A 20306-nucleotide genomic window follows, 5' to 3' on the forward strand; every position below is an offset into this window, starting at 1 on the left:
AAAGTGCATCATTTGTTGAACCAAATATGATGTCATCTACGTATATTTGTACAAGCAAGATATTATTTGTTTCTTGTCTTGTGAATAAGGTTTTATCAGCCGTTCCCATTTTAAAATTATTTTCTAACAGGAATTTGCTTAACCTTTCATACCAGGCTCTTGGGGCTTGTTTTAATCTATATAGAGCTTTGTATAATTTGTATACATATTCTGGATGTGATGCATCTTTAAAATCGGGAGGTTGTTTAACATATACTTCTTCTTCTAGTATCCTATTTAAGAATACAGATTTTACATCCATTTGATATACTTTAAAATCCTTATGACATGTAAAATCTAATAGCATTCGAATTGACTCAATTTGTGCTACCAGTGCATATGTTTCATCAAAGTCTATACCTTCCATTTGAGTATAGCCTTGTGCAACCAGTCTAGCTTTATTTCGAACAACAATTCCATTTCATCCAACTTATTTCTAAATACCCATTTAGTTCTAATTATGGAAGTATTTTTAGGTTTTGAAACAAGTTCCCAAACTTTTCTACGAGAGAACTGGGTTAATTATTCTTGCATTGCAGAGATCCAATCTTCGTCTAACAAAGCTTCTTTAGTGGTCTTTGGTTCTATTTGTGATAGAAAACTAAGGTGATTCACAATGTTTTGAACTTATGACCGCGTTTGAACTCCTTTACTTAAGTCTCCTAGTACATTGTCCAAATGATGACTTCTAATGTTTGGAACATCTTTAGGTAGTTCAATATTTGCTTCTAACAATTCTAGTAGATTTGTTGGAGATGATGAGCCAAATTCCACATTTTTGAATTGTCGAATAATATTTTCAATATTGTCTTGTGTGACATCTTCATTGTCTACAAGATCTTTGTATTTAGGTGATGGTTTTGATTCATCAAAAGCTATGTTCATTGATTCTTCCACCACTAGAGAATTTAAATTAAATACTCTATATGATTTCTATTTGTTGAATATCCAAGAAATATACCTTCATTTGATTTTGGATCAAATTTTGTAAGGTAATCTTTGGAGTTTAATATATAGCATTTACTTCCAAATACTCTAAAGTAATTAACTTTAGGAGTTTTACCAAAATAAAGCTCATATTGAGTCTTTTGTATTATAGGTCTTAATAAGACTCTATTTAGTATATGGCATGCAGTAGACATTGCCTCGGCCCAAAAATATTTAGCACGACGATATTCATTTATCATTGTATTTGCCATTTCTTGTAATGTTCTGTTTTTTCTTTCAACTACTCTATTAGATTGAGGAGTATAAGGAGCAGAAAATTTATGAGTGATACCATTAGTTTCACAAGAACTTGTAAAGTTTGAATTTTCGAATTCATTACTATGATCAGTTCTTATATAGACTATTGTATTATTTTGTTGGTTTTGAATTCTTTTGCATAGAGAAGAAAAAGTTTCAAAAGCATCACTTTTGGTTTTGAGGAATTCTGTCCACGTAAATTGTGAATAGTCATCAACAACTACCAAAGTATATGAACATCCTCCGAGACTTTGTACTGGGACTGGACCAATAAGATCCATGTGTAAAAGCTCAAGAGGTAGTAAGGGTAGATACCATAAATTTTGCTTTGTGAGAGGCTCGTATTTGTTTGTCAATTTCAGAAGCTTCACATATGTGATCCTTTTTATAATTTAATTTTGGTATTCCTCGTACATGTTCTTTAGTTGATATATTTTTAATCAATTTCATATTTGCGTGTCCTAATATTCGATGCCACAACCAAGGGTCATCTATAGTAGTGATTAAGCATATATTAACATGCTTACTGATGTCACATGTATAGACATTTTTGTCTCGAGGACATGTAAGGACTAATTTTCCATATTTGTTAAGAATAGAACAATCAGTAGGATAGAAAATTACCTTATTTCCATTATCACAAAGTTGACTTATCGAGGGAAGGTTGTACTTTAATCCACTGACTAGTTGTACGTCGGATATCTTGAAGTTCTCGTTCCCGATGTCACCGATGCCAATAATGATACCTTTACTGCTATATTTGAACGTGACACTTCCAGCAGTTGTCACACCCCCAACTTAAATAGCAAAATAATTATAGCTATTACATCATTTTAATGAGTATTACACAACCAAAATCCAAGATCTTACAGTTTAGGGTTTGGAACAGCCCAACACTACCAACTATTACATCTGATTACAAATACCGAGTCCTCACACAACTATTATTACTTATTCTACCTGAGCTCGAACATAAACATCAGCATCACAGGTCTTACGGGCAGTCTGCTTGAATCTAACCATGGCTGCTAGCTGTAATATCAGGGTAAAGCAAGAAGTGAGCCAAAAGCTCAACAAGTGCTAACAATACAACGCAAAGCATAAATCGAGATATACCTTTAGGAATGACAATGGAATGACATAATCAATGATAATCGAGAGATAAAACTTATGTGAGTTGGCATCATTTTGCTTACATCAAAACAAATTTTAAAACCATTCTTAATCAAAATCATTTTATGACGCTACGGATTACAGCCGGTGATCAGCCGCGAAGTAATCCCGAACCTCGCTGGGTTCTAAAACATTATTGGGAATCCCTAGGCAACTTTTAAGCCTAATATAAGTGTGGAAAGGACTCGCGTCTCAGTCCAGATCCACCATTCAAAGAAAACATTTATCCCCCTTTGGGACTGAAAAATCCACATTTTAATCATTTTAAAAACTGATGCCGATTTATGACAAAATCTCTTTCGACTGTAATCATTTTTATCAAGGGATTATAGATCAACTTGAAACACTGGAAATATGACACTAAATCTCAGGGCCATGATCCACTAGACTTTACTATTTTAGGGTAATTGAGAGGTTTCCATAAACAAGAACTTTGACAAGGAAATTGAGCAAGGCTATTGGATAATATGAAAGAGTAATGCCAAACTAGGCTTAAAGCAATGGTTGTAGACAAGGTATAGGTATTAGAACATCAAGAAGATAAGCATCACTGGTTCCAATAGGATAGAGGTGTTAAAATATAAAGAAAGTGATCATCAGCTCAAGATATAACAGGGTATCAAGCTTTAGGGTAAGGATAGGGTTATCAAACAATCATGAATGAATTTAAGAAAAGATTGGCTTTTAGATATCAAGATAAAGTTTCTATCGAGGTTATTTCAAGAGTTGAATCAAAGCATCAGGGTGCAACATCAAGATTTCTCAGGGATCAATAGTATGATAATCAAAAGGATCAATAAGGTATTATAACACATCTCTATTTTATCATGGCATTAAACTATCATGAAAGACTTTTGAACTACTTGCAATACGTACTCGAGGGTTCATGGCATCTCTATGTAACTCAAAGATAAACAAAAGATACTCTTGATTTAAATATATCAAAATGACTCAGGATAATTGCATCGATATATATATGAACTGGTTACAGTAAATGCGAAGGTCAAGTTGAATCACTTGCCTTGAGATAGACTGGTCTGGTCTGACTGGTAGGAGCAACAACTGGAGCTTCACTCGACTTTTATGGCAAGTTTTCCCTCGTCTCGAGATCCTACATAAATAATAATAATCCTCATTATAATATATTCTTACCATCTTAACCTATTTACAACCCGAAATTAAACATGGATGGCACTTAGGCCTATACACACTTAATTCATATCCACCATTTATATTTTCAAATGTACACACGTAGCCACATAATCACATATCGTATATTAATACCAAATAACATCATATACACCATAATGCCACACTAGGCTTGGATGATCTCGACTCACCACTTAAGTTACTTGGTCGCTAACTAAACGAAGTCTTCGAATTTGGGCTTCCTAACTCAATGTGCCTTTCCTAAATTATCCAAAACCTATTGACCCTCACTTGTGCCTTTTGTTCTACTGACCTTATACTATCTTACAACTATGGTGGTCGACCTAATACTCACTTCTAAGTGTCCTAAAACTATGTGATAAGTGAAAGTGCTCACTGGTGCAAATTTCAGAATGGTAACTAAGGTTTCTTGAGTGCATTAGACACTCTTAAACTACAAGTTTTTCTTCAAAATTTTTACACAAGACTCTCCTGACCTAAGGGCATCTCTCAAGCTTGATGTGGCTCAAAGGCCTGGCTTGGGCCTTCTTGGGCCTAAGCTAAAAGTCCAAGGTTCCCCTGTTTTTCTGGGCAGAAAATGCCCTGACTTGAGTTAACTTGTGACACATGGTTCTAGCTCATATCCTATGAACTATGGTTGGAAAAACTTCTCTGACATACCCTCTAACTAAGGCCCAATTGGGCCTAATGAGGGCCTACCCATGACATGGCCAAATCTCCCTATTTCTAAGTTGCAACAAAACTGTCCCCTGCTGGACAGATTTTGTTATTCTACTTGTGCACCTAACCAAATGACATGCAAACCTCCAACCAACTCCTAAAACCTATTATATACTCCCCATACTAACTTCTGGTGGCTTGGGCCTCAAAGTGCACATCAATGACATGGTCAAAACTCACTCTAAACTCAGGGTACTAAACTGATTTTTCTGCAGAAACTATAACTCTCATTTTCCAAGGTTTTGACTTGACAAACCCAATTATCAACAACTAAATACTTAAACCAAGACCTATACTTGGTGTTCTACTGAACTAACTCCCTTTTTCTCAAAATACCCTTGGTGAGATCATCCTTACCTATGGTGCAACTATGGCAAAATAAAAGAGACTACTCTTAACAAATCATAAACCTTTATGCTTTTGAAACAACAAGATATATATTTTTATAAAAGATAACCACAAATTATTACCATGCAACAAGAAGCATAAATCCATATTATCACATTATTCCTACTGAAATTAAGGCTCACTAGCAAAATCTTTTCCAAATGGTCAAAATCTTACAACAAACTAAGAGAATTCCACATGCATGCATGCCTTCGGGTTTTTCAAACCAAAACAACATATTTTCTACATATATTCCATCTTAAAATTGACATGCAAGCCTAGCCTATGGTATACCTAGATGATCACTTAGCATGCAAGGAGTTTTATCAAATTTTCACCACCAAATTCAAGTCATTATCACATAAACATGCAAAAATTGATCAAAACTACAAGAATGATTTCAAGGACCATTCATTCGGCTCCCATATGGTCATGGCCGAATGAAATGGATGGAAATGGCCATTAAATCATCAAGATTTTCCTTCTCATGACTTGGCACTTATCCATTCATTGTAGTCCTCTCAAAAACAACCTTAAATCCATAAGAATCAAGATTGTATTTTGAGTTTCACTAAAACCTTTACATGCAACCCTTAAACTTAAACTTTCTACTCAAAACTCTTTGAAATATGAATGATCATGGTATGGGAGATAACATTTACTTGTATAAAGAGTAGAAGCTTGGTGGAGAAATGAAGAAAAATGGGGAGGGGGGGTTCTCGGTCTAAAAACCCGAGAATGAGAGAGAGAGCCGAGAGTGGGGGAGAAGGGGAGGGAGGAGAGAGTGAGTGTGGTGTGGGTGATGAGTAAAATGATCATGACTTTGCTTGTCTTATGGTTTTTGTATTGGCAAAAGTGAGTGGAATTAGGAATTGTCATGATTAACCTTCCACTTAAACTTGGTTGAATTTGCATGCAAGGGTAAAGAAGGTATTTGGCTAGGAAATAAGAGTTAGTGGGGTGGTTATTGACTCTTTAGCCCTTTTGGAATGTATGGAAGGAATTTGCATGCAAGGATAACTATGTAATTTGCTAATTATATTTATAAAGATTTATTTTTATAAAATAAAACACAAGTTCAAAAATTATAAAATTTATACCATAAAATAACTTGGATTTTTAGAGATTTTATAAAATCACTTTCAAAATTTGTGAACAAAATATCTTTTAAAAGAAAATTTCTCCAAGGCTTAGAATATTCCTTATAAATCAAAAATAAAGAAATTAAGTAAACTTTTGCTTTGAAAAATCATATACTACACAAAGCAAATTTATAATGCAGAAATTTTTACTCACACTAGCGCACAATCATTGAATATATTTTTATTTAACTTAATATTATTCACAAATAATATTACATAAAATGCCGGTCGTAACATCCTCTCCCCCTTAAGGGATTCTGTCCCCAGAATCTAAGAGAACAGATGAGGATACCGGGAACGCATATCAGACTCTAACTCCCAAGTCGACTCTTCGACCTTAGGGTTCCTCCAAAGTACTTTTACTAACTTTACGGATTTATTTCTAAGACTCTTTACTTGCCAGTCGAGTACTTTAACCGGTTGCTCCACAAATGACAGGTCTGCCTGAATTTCTACAGGTTCATATTCTATCACATGGCTAGCGTCAGGATTGTACTTCCTAAGCAACGACACATGGAACACATTATGCACATGCTGATACTGAGGTGGTAAGGCCAACTCGTAGGCCACCTTTCCTACTTGACTCAAAATCTCAAAAGGACCTACGTATCTAGGTGCTAACTTTCCTTTCTTGCCAAATCTTATCAACCCTTTCCTAGGTGACACTTTTAGTAACACAGCTTCGCCAATTTGGAATTGAACATCCTTACGCGCTGGATCTGCATACTTCCTCTGTCTATCTTGAGCAGCAAGCAACCTTTTCTGAATTAACTTGACTGAGTCATGCAACTGTTGTACCAATTCTGAGCCGAGAATTCTTCCTTCTCCTACTTCATCCCAACTTGTTGGTGATCTACATTTTCGCCCGTACAAAGCTTCATATGGTGGCATGCCGATACTGGAATGATAGCTATTGTTATATGAAAATTCAATCAATGGCAGGTGGTCGTCCCAACTTCCAGTAAAATCGATTGCACAACTGCGCAACATGTCTTCAATTGTTTGAATTGTTCTTTCACTCTGGCCATCAGTCTGCGGGTGATACGCCGTGCTCATATTCAACTTCGTGCCAAGACATTCCTGGAATTGCTTCCAGAATCTTGAGTTAAATCGGGGATCTCTGTCTGAAACTATTGATACAGGTACTCCATGCCTTAATACGATTTCGTGCACATACAGATGAACCAACTTGTCCAGTGACGACTTCTCATTTATTGGAAGGAAATGCGCCGACTTCGTAAGACGATCAATTATAACCCATATTGCGTCATGTCCGGACTTTGTTCGCGGTAGTCCTACTATAAAGTCCATAGCGATATTTTCCCATTTCCATTCTGGAATCTTCAGGGGCTGAATTAATCCGCTTGGTCGTTGATGTTCTGCCTTTACTTTCTGACAGGTATAGCACTTCGCAACCCATTCTGCCACGTCTCTTTTCATATTTGGCCACCAAAAGTTCTTCTTTAAGTCTTGATACATCTTGGTGCTTCCCGGGTGGATTGAAAATTTCGAATGGTGGGCTTCATGGAGGATCTCATTCTTTAATTCAGATACATGGGGAATCCATATTCTGGATGAAAACCTTAGTATTCCTTGCTCATCCCTTTTAGTATTAATCTCTTCTCCAGATAACTGATTTTTCTCTTTTTCCATTACTTCCTCTTGATACTTCTTTATCTTTTCCAGTAGTGTTGGCTGAAAGGTCATTGCATGACAAACTTCTTTGACTTTCCCATAAGCATAAAGTTCCAATTCAAATTTTCCGATTTCTTCAGATAACTCTTTTGATGTTATCTTTGCATTCAATCTTTCCTTCCGACTCAGCGCATCGGCCACTACGTTCGCCTTTCCAGGATGGTAATTTATCGAACAGTCATAGTCCTTAATCAATTCCAGCCATCTCCTCTGCCTCATATTGAGCTCTTTCTGAGTAAAAATGTATTTTAAACTCTTGTGATCCGTGTAGATTTCACACTTTTCTCCATAGAGATAGTGTCTCCAAATCTTGAGTGCGAACACTATGGCGGCTAGTTCCAAGTCATGCGTCGGATACTTTAACTCGTGCGGCTTCAACTGTCTTGACGCATATGCTATTACCTTGCTGTGTTGCATCAACACACAACCCAAACCCTTATGTGAGGCATCGCTGAATATTACAAAATTCCCTTGATCATCTGGAAGTACTAACACCGGAGCTGTTACCAACTTCTGTTTTAACTCTTGAAAGCTATTTTCACATTCTGCACTCCATTCAAACTTTTGATTCTTTCTGGTTAACTTGGTCAATGGTGTGGCGATCTTCGAGAAATCCTTGACGAATCTTCTATAGTATCCGGCCAATCCTAGAAAACTTCGCACTTCCGTAGGAGTCCTTGGCCTCTCCCAACTCATAACTGCATCAATCTTTGCCGGATCCACTTTAATTCCATCACTTCCAATAACATGCCCCAAAAATTGAACTTCCTTTAACCAAAACTCACATTTGGTAAACTTGGCATACAACTTCTCTTGTCGGAGTATCTCCAAGGCTATCCAGAGATGCTGCATATGTTCTTCTTCCGATTTAGAATAAATAAGGATGTCATCAATAAATACCACGACAAATTTATCCAAATACTTCTTAAATACCCGATTCATCAGATCCATGAATGCGGCCGGAGCGTTGGTCAATCCAAACGGCATTACTAGGAATTCATAATGCCCATATCTAGTCCTAAATGCGGTCTTGGGAATATCTTCTTCCTTGATCTTTAATTGATGGTATCCCGATCTCAAGTCAATCTTCGAAAAACATTTTGCTCCCTTTAACTGATCAAAAAGGTCATCTATTCTTGGTAGCGGGTAGCGGTTCTTGATCGTTACTTTATTCAACTCCCGGTAATCTATGCATAGACGCATACTCCCATCTTTCTTCTTCACAAAGAGAACAGGTGCTCCCCATGGCGACGTACTTGGTCGTATCACTCCCTTATCCAATAATTCTTGTAGCTGGCTCGCCAACTCTTTCATTTCTGCTGGTGCCATCCTATACGGAGCCTTTGAAACTGGTTCCGTGCCTGGAGCAAGGTTGATCTCAAACTCAATCTGTCGATCTGGTGGTAAGCCTGGTAGTTCGTCGGGAAACACATCGGGGAACTCATTAACTACAGGAATATCTTCCATGCTGAGGCTGCCTCTCTCTGAATCCACTACATATGCTAGGAACGACTCACAACCTTTTCTAAGTAACTTCTTAGCCTGAATAATTGTAAGAAATAGTCGCTCTTGCCTCTGTCCCTTAAATACTACCTTCTCTCCACTCTTCGTCTTTAAATACACTCTCTTGGTCTTACAATTTATCTGCGCGCTATTCTCTCCTAACCAATCCATTCCTAAGATTATATCAAACTCTCCCAGCTTGAAGAGTATCAAGTCGGCCGAGAACTTATATCCCGAAATATCAATCTCACATTTTGGACAAAATTGATTTACAGGAATCTTCTCTTGGTTCGCAATTACCACATTTACTACCTCACTCATAACCGTTTTATCACATTGGATCTTATCAACAAAAGATTCTGATATGAAAGATCTTGTGGCTCCCGAATCAATCAATACTTTAGCTTTGACATTATTGAGTAAAAGTGTACCTGCTATCACCTCAGAATTCTGAACAGCATCTTTCATCTTTAGGTCAAATGTCCTGGCTGTTGCTTGCGGGGTTGGTGCGGGTGGTGGAGGTAATGCCAATACCTCAGCTGGCACGCTTGCACTGGTACTTGCCACGTTCATCAGAGCTCTGACTGGTCCTGTTGCCTTACACTCCCTAGCCATGTGTCCAGTCTTCCCACATTTGTAGCACGTAACTCCCGGCTTCGGCATCTTGCACTCATTGGCCAAATGTCCCTTCTGATTGCACCTATAACAGGTCATACTCAGCTTATTGCATACTCCGGGGTGCCTTCTGCCACAGTGCTTGCATTCTGGCCTCTGGAACCTGTTTTCTCCAACTTGCCCTTGGCTTGCCTGATTGTTCCCTTTTGATTCTTGCCTTTTGCCCAAATTTCCTTTCCTTTGAAAATTTCCGCCCTTCTGGAAACCAATCCTCCTTACATTCCGATCTTGCGAACTTCCAGCTTCAGACTTTTCTCCATAAAATGGAACCTTCCTCTTCTTGTTATCCCTCTCTTTCCTTGACTGCATCCCATTATTCTCAATCAGAGCAGCTTTCTGTACTACTCCCGCATAAGTTTCAAGTTCAAACATAGCCACCCTATCTCTGATCCAAGGCTCCAATCCTTGCTGAAATTTCTTTGCTTTTTCTTCCTCAGTGCTGGTATACTTTGTCACAAACCTTGACAACTCAGTGAACTTCTTCTCATATTCCAGTACAGTCATGTTCCCTTGTTTTAACTCAAGAAATTTTAGCTCCATCTGATTCTGCATGTACTTAGGGTAATACTTGTCCAGAAATAACTTCTTAAATCTCTCCCAAGAAATCTGCTGAGTGACTTCCATAGCTTTTACTGATTCCCACCAATAGATGACTTCTCCCTTCAAGAAGTAAGTGGCATACGGCGTCTTCTGATCGTCTCCTAACTGTACCAACTCAAAAGCCCTTTCCATCTCCTTGATCCATGTGTTTGCTATCACTGGATCAGTGGTATCATGAAATACAGGTGGATTCACATTCTGAAAAGCTTTGAAAGTGACAATTTGTCTAGGTGGTACTGGTGGTTCAGGTGGTTGGTGTGGCTCACGGTTATCTTGGTTTTCAATTCGTTGTTGAAGAGTTAGTTGTTGTTGAGCTATAGCATTGGTTTGCTGTTGCAAGGTTTCCAATAGTCGAAGAATATTTGGGTCTGTGGTGAAGGTGGTTGTTGGGTTCTTCTTTTTGGGAGGCATGATCCTGAAATAAGAGTTGTGTTATAACAAATATGAATGATAAAATGATTCGAGGGTATCGCATGGCATTCCTGTTTACATATGGGGTCAAGTTTCCAGATATGATGACAAAACATAAAATAACAGTTGAGAGCAATTGGAACAATAGCACATAATTATTGAAATTTTAAAGGTCACAGTACATAGGATTGGGACATAGTCTGATTCTAGAAATAACAGGCTTATTTAAAGGAAAGACGGAAACAACTGGGGATTCCATAGAGTCTGATAGTACAACAACATGAAAGGTAAATGGAAAGAACTAAGGCTCCACTCCATCTGAACGGGGCTTGGTAGTCTTTTCCTCTCGAAGCGTCTTCACAATGCTCTGGAGCTCATCCGCCACCATCTGAATGACATACTGGCTGGTACGGTCCCGGTGCGCTGGCATCTCCTCAAGCTTAGTGTTGACGTACCCAACCAAGGTCTCAAGTCTCGCAATCATCTGCTCCTTGGGCTTCCCTTCATAGTTTCGGCTGTCCGGATACACGTTCTTCAGTCGGTCTATCAGTCGGTCGTACTTGCCCTGAAGCATGTCGAACTCGCGCCTCAACTCAGCATACACGGAGAAAGCAATAGTGTCGTCCGATCCAGAGGATGACGAGGAATGCGCCCTTTGCTGACAACCAATAAGGGGAGTATTAATAATAATCTACTTAACCTACTCTCTCGCATAATATCTATAACCTACACACAAATCCTATAACCTATTTGGGCTGTTCAGGGACTCTAAACCGTAGCTCTGATACCAAAACCTGTCACACCCCCAACTTAAATAGCAAAATAATTATAGCTATTACATCATTTTAATGAGTATTACACAACCAAAATCCAAGATCTTACAGTTTAGGGTTTGGAACAGCCCAACACTACCAACTATTACATCTGATTACAAATACCGAGTCCTCACACAACTATTATTACTTATTCTACCTGAGCTCGAACATAAACATCAGCATCACAGGTCTTACGGGCAGTCTGCTTGAATCTAACCATGGCTGCTAGCTGTAATATCAGGGTAAAGCAAGAAGTGAGCCAAAAGCTCAACAAGTGCTAACAATACAACGCAAAGCATAAATCGAGATATACCTTTAGGAATGACAATGGAATGACATAATCAATGATAATCGAGAGATAAAACTTATGTGAGTTGGCATCATTTTGCTTACATCAAAACAAATTTTAAAACCATTCTTAATCAAAATCATTTTATGACGCTACGGATTACAGCCGGTGATCAGCCGCGAAGTAATCCCGAACCTCGCTGGGTTCTAAAACATTATTGGGAATCCCTAGGCAACTTTTAAGCCTAATATAAGTGTGGAAAGGACTCGCGTCTCAGTCCAGATCCACCATTCAAAGAAAACATTTATCCCCCTTTGGGACTGAAAAATCCACATTTTAATCATTTTAAAAACTGATGCCGATTTATGACAAAATCTCTTTCGACTGTAATCATTTTTATCAAGGGATTATAGATCAACTTGAAACACTGGAAATATGACACTAAATCTCAGGGCCATGATCCACTAGACTTTACTATTTTAGGGTAATTGAGAGGTTTCCATAAACAAGAACTTTGACAAGGAAATTGAGCAAGGCTATTGGATAATATGAAAGAGTAATGCCAAACTAGGCTTAAAGCAATGGTTGTAGACAAGGTATAGGTATTAGAACATCAAGAAGATAAGCATCACTGGTTCCAATAGGATAGAGGTGTTAAAATATAAAGAAAGTGATCATCAGCTCAAGATATAACAGGGTATCAAGCTTTAGGGTAAGGATAGGGTTATCAAACAATCATGAATGAATTTAAGAAAAGATTGGCTTTTAGATATCAAGATAAAGTTTCTATCGAGGTTATTTCAAGAGTTGAATCAAAGCATCAGGGTGCAACATCAAGATTTCTCAGGGATCAATAGTATGATAATCAAAAGGATCAATAAGGTATTATAACACATCTCTATTTTATCATGGCATTAAACTATCATGAAAGACTTTTGAACTACTTGCAATACGTACTCGAGGGTTCATGGCATCTCTATGTAACTCAAAGATAAACAAAAGATACTCTTGATTTAAATATATCAAAATGACTCAGGATAATTGCATCGATATATATATGAACTGGTTACAGTAAATGCGAAGGTCAAGTTGAATCACTTGCCTTGAGATAGACTGGTCTGGTCTGACTGGTAGGAGCAACAACTGGAGCTTCACTCGACTTTTATGGCAAGTTTTCCCTCGTCTCGAGATCCTACATAAATAATAATAATCCTCATTATAATATATTCTTACCATCTTAACCTATTTACAACCCGAAATTAAACATGGATGGCACTTAGGCCTATACACACTTAATTCATATCCACCATTTATATTTTCAAATGTACACACGTAGCCACATAATCACATATCGTATATTAATACCAAATAACATCATATACACCATAATGCCACACTAGGCTTGGATGATCTCGACTCACCACTTAAGTTACTTGGTCGCTAACTAAACGAAGTCTTCGAATTTGGGCTTCCTAACTCAATGTGCCTTTCCTAAATTATCCAAAACCTATTGACCCTCACTTGTGCCTTTTGTTCTACTGACCTTATACTATCTTACAACTATGGTGGTCGACCTAATACTCACTTCTAAGTGTCCTAAAACTATGTGATAAGTGAAAGTGCTCACTGGTGCAAATTTCAGAATGGTAACTAAGGTTTCTTGAGTGCATTAGACACTCTTAAACTACAAGTTTTTCTTCAAAATTTTTACACAAGACTCTCCTGACCTAAGGGCATCTCTCAAGCTTGATGTGGCTCAAAGGCCTGGCTTGGGCCTTCTTGGGCCTAAGCTAAAAGTCCAAGGTTCCCCTGTTTTTCTGGGCAGAAAATGCCCTGACTTGAGTTAACTTGTGACACATGGTTCTAGCTCATATCCTATGAACTATGGTTGGAAAAACTTCTCTGACATACCCTCTAACTAAGGCCCAATTGGGCCTAATGAGGGCCTACCCATGACATGGCCAAATCTCCCTATTTCTAAGTTGCAACAAAACTGTCCCCTGCTGGACAGATTTTGTTATTCTACTTGTGCACCTAACCAAATGACATGCAAACCTCCAACCAACTCCTAAAACCTATTATATACTCCCCATACTAACTTCTGGTGGCTTGGGCCTCAAAGTGCACATCAATGACATGGTCAAAACTCACTCTAAACTCAGGGTACTAAACTGATTTTTCTGCAGAAACTATAACTCTCATTTTCCAAGGTTTTGACTTGACAAACCCAATTATCAACAACTAAATACTTAAACCAAGACCTATACTTGGTGTTCTACTGAACTAACTCCCTTTTTCTCAAAATACCCTTGGTGAGATCATCCTTACCTATGGTGCAACTATGGCAAAATAAAAGAGACTACTCTTAACAAATCATAAACCTTTATGCTTTTGAAACAACAAGATATATATTTTTATAAAAGATAACCACAAATTATTACCATGCAACAAGAAGCATAAATCCATATTATCACATTATTCCTACTGAAATTAAGGCTCACTAGCAAAATCTTTTCCAAATGGTCAAAATCTTACAACAAACTAAGAGAATTCCACATGCATGCATGCCTTCGGGTTTTTCAAACCAAAACAACATATTTTCTACATATATTCCATCTTAAAATTGACATGCAAGCCTAGCCTATGGTATACCTAGATGATCACTTAGCATGCAAGGAGTTTTATCAAATTTTCACCACCAAATTCAAGTCATTATCACATAAACATGCAAAAATTGATCAAAACTACAAGAATGATTTCAAGGACCATTCATTCGGCTCCCATATGGTCATGGCCGAATGAAATGGATGGAAATGGCCATTAAATCATCAAGATTTTCCTTCTCATGACTTGGCACTTATCCATTCATTGTAGTCCTCTCAAAAACAACCTTAAATCCATAAGAATCAAGATTGTATTTTGAGTTTCACTAAAACCTTTACATGCAACCCTTAAACTTAAACTTTCTACTCAAAACTCTTTGAAATATGAATGATCATGGTATGGGAGATAACATTTACTTGTATAAAGAGTAGAAGCTTGGTGGAGAAATGAAGAAAAATGGGGAGGGGGGGTTCTCGGTCTAAAAACCCGAGAATGAGAGAGAGAGCCGAGAGTGGGGGAGAAGGGGAGGGAGGAGAGAGTGAGTGTGGTGTGGGTGATGAGTAAAATGATCATGACTTTGCTTGTCTTATGGTTTTTGTATTGGCAAAAGTGAGTGGAATTAGGAATTGTCATGATTAACCTTCCACTTAAACTTGGTTGAATTTGCATGCAAGGGTAAAGAAGGTATTTGGCTAGGAAATAAGAGTTAGTGGGGTGGTTATTGACTCTTTAGCCCTTTTGGAATGTATGGAAGGAATTTGCATGCAAGGATAACTATGTAATTTGCTAATTATATTTATAAAGATTTATTTTTATAAAATAAAACACAAGTTCAAAAATTATAAAATTTATACCATAAAATAACTTGGATTTTTAGAGATTTTATAAAATCACTTTCAAAATTTGTGAACAAAATATCTTTTAAAAGAAAATTTCTCCAAGGCTTAGAATATTCCTTATAAATCAAAAATAAAGAAATTAAGTAAACTTTTGCTTTGAAAAATCATATACTACACAAAGCAAATTTATAATGCAGAAATTTTTACTCACACTAGCGCACAATCATTGAATATATTTTTATTTAACTTAATATTATTCACAAATAATATTACATAAAATGCCGGTCGTAACAGCAGTGACCTTTTTAATGTTGTTCAAGAGTGACTTATTACCGGTCATATGTCTTGAACATCCACTATCAAGGTACCACAACTCTTGCTTAGCAGTAAGGCAAACCTATAATATAGATCAATTAAATACATAGGTACCCTTTTGTCTTGAGGGTCCTGTGGTTAGTACATCATAAGTAACATTTGAATTTGCATAGAAAAATCTAGGTATTGGATAATCATTGTTATTCACATAAAGACTTCTAGATGCATCATTCCTAATATCATAAAGTGTTCCCCGTGGATATGAGGTATTTAATTTTGATCTTCTTGTACTAGCATAATTTTTAGAGTTTCTATGTTGATATATCATGCTTCTATCATTTGGATAATATCATTATTAGGTTTAAATTCCATCCTAAGGATATTTGTAACTTCTCATTTTCCATTTCTTCATATTGGAAAATTAATGACATATTTTCCACTTCTAGTTTGAGAATATTTTCCTTGTGAGTATTATTCTCAATTTTTAGTAAGTGGGTTTTATTATTTAGAGATGAAATCTCATCTTCATATTGGACATTTGAGTCCATCATCCGAGTAAACTCTTTACTTTGGTTATAATGTATTTCCTCGAGTTTTATTTTCTCGGACCATAATAGATGATGTCTTTTTTCAAGATCTTTATACTTGTTGTTAATGTTTACCACAAGTTCAATTAAATCATGATTATTCATATCTACAAGATTTAAATTAGATTCATGTATTTGAATAAAGTTTGAAAAAAGGGTTACCTCTTGATTTGAAGTGGAGATTTCCTTTGAAGTAGATGCATCCCCGATAGCCATTAAGCATAGATTCACAACTTTTTCACTAGCTTCCGGAGCTTCTTCATCTTCACTTAAATCCCACCCGTTCTCAGCAACAAGAGATCGTCCTTTTATAAGTTTAGGACATTCTCGTTTAAAGTGATCGGGTTGTTTACATTCGTAACACACCTCTTGTATTTCCTCCGTATTTTGTTCTTTTTATTTGGGAGAAGTGTGAGTAGGAGTGTTATTATTATAGACATTAGTATTTTGCATACATTTGCCTTTATTATAGTTCGTTAACGTAAAATTACTCTTATAGTTAGGAGTGTAATTTTGAGAGTAATTTGGCCTTCCATTAGAGTTAAAAACTCTTTGTTGATTGTTTGATTTAAGGAAGCATTTTCCGTATCTTTGAGCTTTCCTTTGAAGCACACGACGTACTTTTCTCGTAAGTAAAGAAATTTTTCTTTCATCGAGAATTTGGATTTCTTCATTTAATTCATTGTCATTTTCTTCTTCATCTATTAAAGCCATATTTTTCTTTTTGTCTTCCACTTTTGGAATGACTTTTTCTTGTAAATTATCTTCTTCGTATGCATGAAGATTTCCAAATAGATTATCTATTTTATAATCATTGAGATTGTGCATTTCTTTGATTGTGGTTACTTTAACCTTCCAACTTGGAGGTAATGATTTAAAAACTCTTTGGCTCTTTTCATTTTGTGTATAACTCTTTCCGAGTTGAGATAGTTCACCGACAATATGAGTGAATCTAGTTTCCATGTCGATGATATTTTCTCCTTCTTGGAGTTTAAAGTTCTCGTATTTTTGGATCAAAGTGTCCATTCAAGAATCTTTTATATCAGTGGTTCCTTCGTAGGCAACCCACTAGTTTATCCCACATTTCTTGTGCAGACTTGGAATTATTTACTCTTTCATATTCTTTTTCAGCAAATGCACTTGTGAGTACCATTTATGCCTTAGCAGTTATATTCATTGTTTCTTCCTCTATTGCGTTATATTCACTAACCTTCTTTTCCATGATGATGTCATTGTTGATTGGCATTTATGACACTTTAAAATGCTCTAATAAGATTTGAATTGATGCATTTATACTCAAGTTGTTAAGTGTTTTAACGTGTTTTCTAGTGTTTTTGCATTTCAGGCATTAATCTGTGGATCAGGTGAATTAGCATTGTTTTGGTGCTAATTTGGTGTCAAGGTGGTGTTGGAATAAAAGCTTGTGGAAAGTCGGCTCGAAGCAGCAAGGAAAAAAGATGAAATCTGAGTTTTTCCCAGAAGGACGGCACACACAAGCTGTGTAGCGCGCGGCTATGCCAGGATTCCAGAATGACAGCGCGCCCACGCTATGATAGCGCACGCCCGCTCCGGTGCGGAAAATATGAATCCTGATTCTAATTCGATTTTAAGTGGGGAGACTTCCAGATTGCAAAGGGCTTCTATATATATTCAAAGAAGAACATTTTCATACGAGAGACATACCAAAGCGCAAAGAGAGCCGTAAGAAGACCGTTTTAGCACGATTCAATGAAGGCGAAGAAGATGTTATTTTTACTTGTGAATCTTTGTTTTAAGTTGTATTTGGATGCTAGTTTTCTTACTTGTGAACCTTTACTCTTGTTTGTACTTGGTTTTATTTATTCTTTATAAAGACTACATTTGTTATACCATGCTTTCATCGGAACCCACGTTGATGATGAGTCCGATCATGGGCTAATCGTTATCGTGGGGTTCTAGCAGATTTATTTATGGATTTCTTTAGTTAAATTGTTTTGATACCTTAGTATGTGGTGATTGATTCATATCCTAATATTGGTTGTTCGTATTCATCTTATGAGCGTCACAAACTTATAAGATAGTGTGTTAATTCTTAATGAAGCGACAGTGAATTTAAAGATTTAAAACTTGTCATGCTAGAATAGGTTCATGTGTTATTGTTATGCATGATTCGTAGGTAATTTTACCCATCTTACTTGTGTAATCAAGATAGATAACTTGTGCTTAAACCGTTATGGTGTCAAATTCTATAGACATATAGGGTCTCAATATAATTATTGTCTATTCATCTTCTATCTCTTTTGTGGATGTCTGGTAGTATGGTACTCATGCAACGAAAGTTGGCATTTATCAGTTTCGTGTTGTCTGATTAGTATCATCACCATTGCATGCTAAGGTTGAGAATAATAAGGCTATTGAATGAAGTATTTAATGAAGTTAGAATCCCATGTTTGTCACATATTTTAAGTCAGTCAATCTTAATTTCGTAGTTATAATTGTTAGTTTAATTCTTAGTTATAAACATCGTCAATTTGTTATCGTCTTAGCATTGAATAATAACCATACATTATTGCTTAAGTGTGTGAATTAATTAGTTAACCAATACAGTCTCTGTGGGAACGAACTAGAAAAGATTCTATACTACTTGCGGACTCATATACTTGCGTGTAATATTAGCGCGTGTTTAGCGACTAACAAGTTTTTGGCGCCGCTACCGGGGACTGCAGTGTTAGTTTATAGTTTATGTACTTTCCATTAGTGGTCATTAAAGTTCATTGACTCGGACATTGTTACTTATTTGTTCCTTGTTTTATTTCAGGTACTCTAGCGAGGATGTATGTATAAGCGTTCACGAACTCGTAAGAGAACACTGGATAAAGCTGAGGAAGAATTTGTGGTAGTTCGTAAGGAAGTTTTTGAGGAAGAAAAGAAGGTAGAAGAAGAAGAGAAAGTTGAAGAACCAGGTTTAGTAGAGATGGGTGATCAAGCGGAAAATTCGAATGCTTTGATGGACTATTCTCAACCTAAGATTAATGACATTCGGTCAAGCATCATCAGACCATCCATCAAGGCTAACACTTTGGAGATCAAGTCAAGCACGATTCAGATGATACAGAACTCAGTTCAGTTTGGGGGTTCTCCTACTGAAGACCTCAACATTCACATCAGAGATTTCATCGAGATCTGCGACACTTTCAAGTTTAATGATGTGACTGAAGATGCTATCAAGCTACGACTCTTCCCATTCTCTATAAGGGATAAGGCTAAGTGTTGATTACATTCTCTACCAGCAGGTTCTATCACCACTTGGGAAGATCTTGCTCTAAAAGTTTCTCACTAAATTCTTCCCTATGGCAAAGACTGCTGCAATCAGGAATGCTCTTACTCAGTTTGCTCAGAAAACTGGAGAATCTCTGTGTGAGGCTTGGGATCAATATAAGGAGATGCTAAGGAAGTGCCCACACCATGGCATGCCTGATTGGCTTATTATCAACTATTTATACAATGGATTGGGTGCTACTTCTAGACCCATGCTTGATGCATCATTAGGACGAGCCTTGTGGGCTAAAAGCTACGATGAAGCTTATGAACTTATTGAACTGATGGCTGCTAATGAGTACCAGAATCCTTCCCAAAGGCTGACTCAGGGAAAAGTAACAGGAATTCTGGAGTTGGACGTAGCAACTGCTATCGCTGCCCAACTTAAGGCTTTGACGATGAAGGTGGACACTTTGGCTAATTATGGAGTTAATCAAATCGCTAGTGTCTGTAAACTTTGTGCTGGTGCTGACGTGACTGATCAGTGCATAATTTCTAGTGAATCAGCTCAGTTTGTGAGCAACTGTCAGCGATCGCAGCAACCAGTGCCAACCACCTATCATCCCAACAACCGTAATCATCCTAATTTAAGCTGGAGTAACATTCAGAATGCGGTTCAACAGCCTTATCAGCAATATCCAGCTAAGCAGTATAGCCCCCTGGTTTTCAGCAACCGTAATATGCACCAAGACAACAACTCCAGCTGCAACAAACCAATGAAAAATCTGAATTAGAGGAGTTGAAGCTTATGTGAAAGAGTCAAGCCATTTCTATCAAGACCTTGGAAAATCAAAATGGGA

At 37.0% G+C, this 20306-nt stretch overlaps 1 non-coding gene across 1 annotated transcript; it reads right to left on the minus strand.

The window, feature by feature from the left end:
- Window positions 1–19553: 19553 nt before the first annotated feature.
- On the minus strand, window positions 19554–19660 carry LOC141676290 (small nucleolar RNA R71). The gene has a single exon (XR_012556888.1). It is a non-coding gene; the product is annotated as a small nucleolar RNA R71 (small nucleolar RNA).
- Window positions 19661–20306: the final 646 nt, after the last annotated feature.

This window comes from Apium graveolens, chromosome 7, assembly GCF_009905375.1.
Source record: "Apium graveolens cultivar Ventura chromosome 7, ASM990537v1, whole genome shotgun sequence".
Classification (NCBI taxonomy): Eukaryota; Viridiplantae; Streptophyta; class Magnoliopsida; order Apiales; family Apiaceae; genus Apium; species Apium graveolens.